We start from the raw sequence: 3,143 nt of genomic DNA, 5'->3' as shown, positions 1-3,143 counted from the left end.
GTGTGTGTGTGTGTGTGTGAATAAAGGGCTGTATTTAAAGATGACTGCTCTTGATTATTTAAATCTTAAACCTGTTTTTCTTTTAAGATTCTTCTTAAGGATCAACCCAGAGAGTGAGTGCACCGACCAAGTGCACTGCTACTGTGGTACAAGCTACAAGACGGAAGAGTCGTCCAAAGAAAGTTGACGAGCATCAGCTCCAGAGTCACCACCTTCCTCCAACGCTCACTGAATTGAGTGGATGACTCAAACTAGGTAAGCATTTTCTTGTGTGATGTAAAATAGTTAACATCAGAAAAATGATTACACAGTACAATGAAGTGGTGCGGCTACGTACCCTTCCTGCTCCAACAATGACACAACTAAATCATCTGATTTACACTTGTGTAAGTAGAGGTCACAGTTATGCAGGCAGAAAATTCACAAAGTGTTGTTTTAATTTTAGTTAAAGTTTTCTTATGTTATTTTTGTATAAGTGACTGATAAGAATAACAGTCTTTGAAGTTGGTCCAGTACTGAGCGAGAACACTGTGACCTGCAGCTTTCAAACCGGGCCTCACAGGAATATGCCAGTGCAAGTATAACAAAGACAAGCCGCCGTACGGCCGCCGTACCACCAGTAGGTACGAGAACATCGGGCCCAGCATAACTTCAAAGGGGTTTTTCTCGGGGATCTTTTGCCTGTACTGCGCCTGGGGGTTTCCCGGCCCCCGCGTGCGCACATGATGCAGAGATGGGAGGGCGCCGCCCGAGCCGCTCCACAAAAACGCGCCTACCCTAGCCGTACTCTTCTGCGCCCTCGTTCACAGTCCCAGGGTATCAATCTGCCTGGTCTTATAGCTCCTGTTCCGACCAGGGAGGTATCTTGTCACGAACAGAAATTCAATGGGACGCTAACTCGTGACAGTTGGGACACCATGCCCGTGGCTTCCCGCACACCACCGACAACTGTGTTCACTTGGGTCGGCTACGCCGCACTTTGACGACGGCGCACATTAGTAGCCCTATCGCTTACTTGAACCACCTGGTTTTCTCCTTTTGATGAGCTGGCCAAGTGTCAACAGTCCCGTTCGCCATCGGGCTCAGGTAACTGGACCGAAACTTCCACGCTTGTAGATCTTATCACCGGGTCACGTGTACAAACACAAAGCATTACGCCCCACTTAGAACCTCAACTTTCCCGCACAGCCCCTTTGTCACGGTCTGCTCGATGCAGATCCCGTTCCCTCGTACCTTCCAGAGTGGTGAAAGTCAGGATGGTATTTAGCGTGTGGTGTTGACTTGTGCTTTGGAACCCGCCCAGAGGTAGTGTAAGGTGTACGCCGGGGACCTCGACACCACTGCAGGACGACGTAGTGTCATCGAGTTTTTTTGGTGACTGTGTCCCGGATTACCATCCCGACCACGGCAAATGGAGACTTAGACATAGTTTGCAGCGTCAGACTCAGCAGATCAAAATGATCAGCACGGTGAGCTGTTCGTGAGGGACTAGACGGGTGTGACTCCACCTGTGAGCAAGAGGCCATCATAGGCACCGCGTTTCGCTGGTATGTGACGCGTTTCCCGTCGTTGTTCCGGCCGTCAACACCCCTATAGGAGTAGCGCACAGTGGTTGGTTATGTGCGGCGATATAGGGGGTCGCAGGCGTCCGTAAGCAGCCTCTGTCCCAGACAGACACCACCCGGTATTGCGTTACGGCTTTTGCGCCTACGCGAGCCGTCGTACCTGCGCCTTACCCTCCCGGCCCTTTAATTACCCACCGCACAACACTCACGAGCGACCGCCCACACAACCCGAACCACCAGCCCACCACAAGACAGCGGGAACGCCGACCCGACCACACACCCACCACACCCACACCTCGTCAGCATGGTGCTGTTGGTTCCTGTTAAATGAAGTGGGCCATTGCTCATTTCACAAGAAAACCTATAGTGTGAGACCATTAGTGCTGGTGTTTTCAAGGTCTACAGAGAATAGGTTACTCATTACCCTGTTGACAAGGTACCCCCGGGTTGCAAAAGCGCGACCGCTCCTTACGGTACAGCCTGTTTGTGTGCAGCGGGGACGTAGGCGGGCACGTGAGAGGGCCTGTTGAACGGTGGCTCCTGTGCGTCCTAGGTAGCTGGTGCATTGGGGGTCAACGCTCTCTCGGGTCTTTCTTCTTTCGTGCTGTCTCTCCGTTGCTGTCCCCTGCCTGTTGTGTGACGCATATGGATAAATGCTGAAAACTTCTTTGTTGCAGCCGTGCCGCCTAGTGGGTTCTCCCTACCCGCATCCAACTCGCTAACCAGGAATTGCGCTGCGCATCGTCCCTGCCGCGGTACGCGCCGCTGTACCAGGGGGTGCCCTCTCTCTCTGGCTAGAGACAGTCAACCGACAGGATTGATATGTTATGTGGTTGTCTCACGTTCCTCGCCGCTATGTCACTTGCTCACAGCCGTCCTTCGGCCTCTTTGCGTTTCCAAGCCTGTCCCCGCTTCCGTTGACTCCAGGGGTTGTTCGCCCTCCCTCCCGGTTTGAGCTTTCTACCGCCCCCCCTCCCCCCTGGTAGGCAGATAAAGTAGGTAGGAACGCAGGAATAATCGCAGCCATCACCCAAGTCCGTCCGGCGCCCCTGCGGCGGCACACCGCGTCTGTTGGCTGCCCATGTGGGCCATTCACGGCGCTGGTTTTAACGCAGTGGCCCCAGCCGGGGAAAACAGCTTCAATGCCGGGGCCCCCCCACAGCTTTTGGCCATTATTGTCTCCCCTCGTACCGCGTGCTGGTTAGGAGGCAACCCTGTGTTTGGCCCCAGCACTCCCCCGGGCTTCCTGGTGGTCGCGCCCCCGTGCGCCTGACCCGCATTTACCTCCAGGGTCGCTTTTTTTAGACAGATTCAAGCCCGAACTAGAGCCCGACTAGCCGCACGAATCCGGAAAGGCGCTTCTCAGTCAGATTGGTGGGGGTCCTCCATGTCTTCTAGACAGCCACTGAGCCACGCAATCCAGCAAAGCCACCGGCTTGGCGTTTACCCCCGGCGTTGCCCTGAGCCATTAGCCCGGCGGGGCACGGCGGCTAGTGTTGAGGATCCGCCACAACAGTCCCCGCACTGGCGGGCACGGCACAGCTCCTAACGAATTAGACCGCAGCACGGCACGTTTCC

Source organism: Etheostoma spectabile, chromosome 7, assembly GCF_008692095.1.
Source record: "Etheostoma spectabile isolate EspeVRDwgs_2016 chromosome 7, UIUC_Espe_1.0, whole genome shotgun sequence".
NCBI lineage: Eukaryota > Metazoa > Chordata > Actinopteri > Perciformes > Percidae > Etheostoma > Etheostoma spectabile.
Note: the sequence above shows the minus strand (reverse complement) of the source record.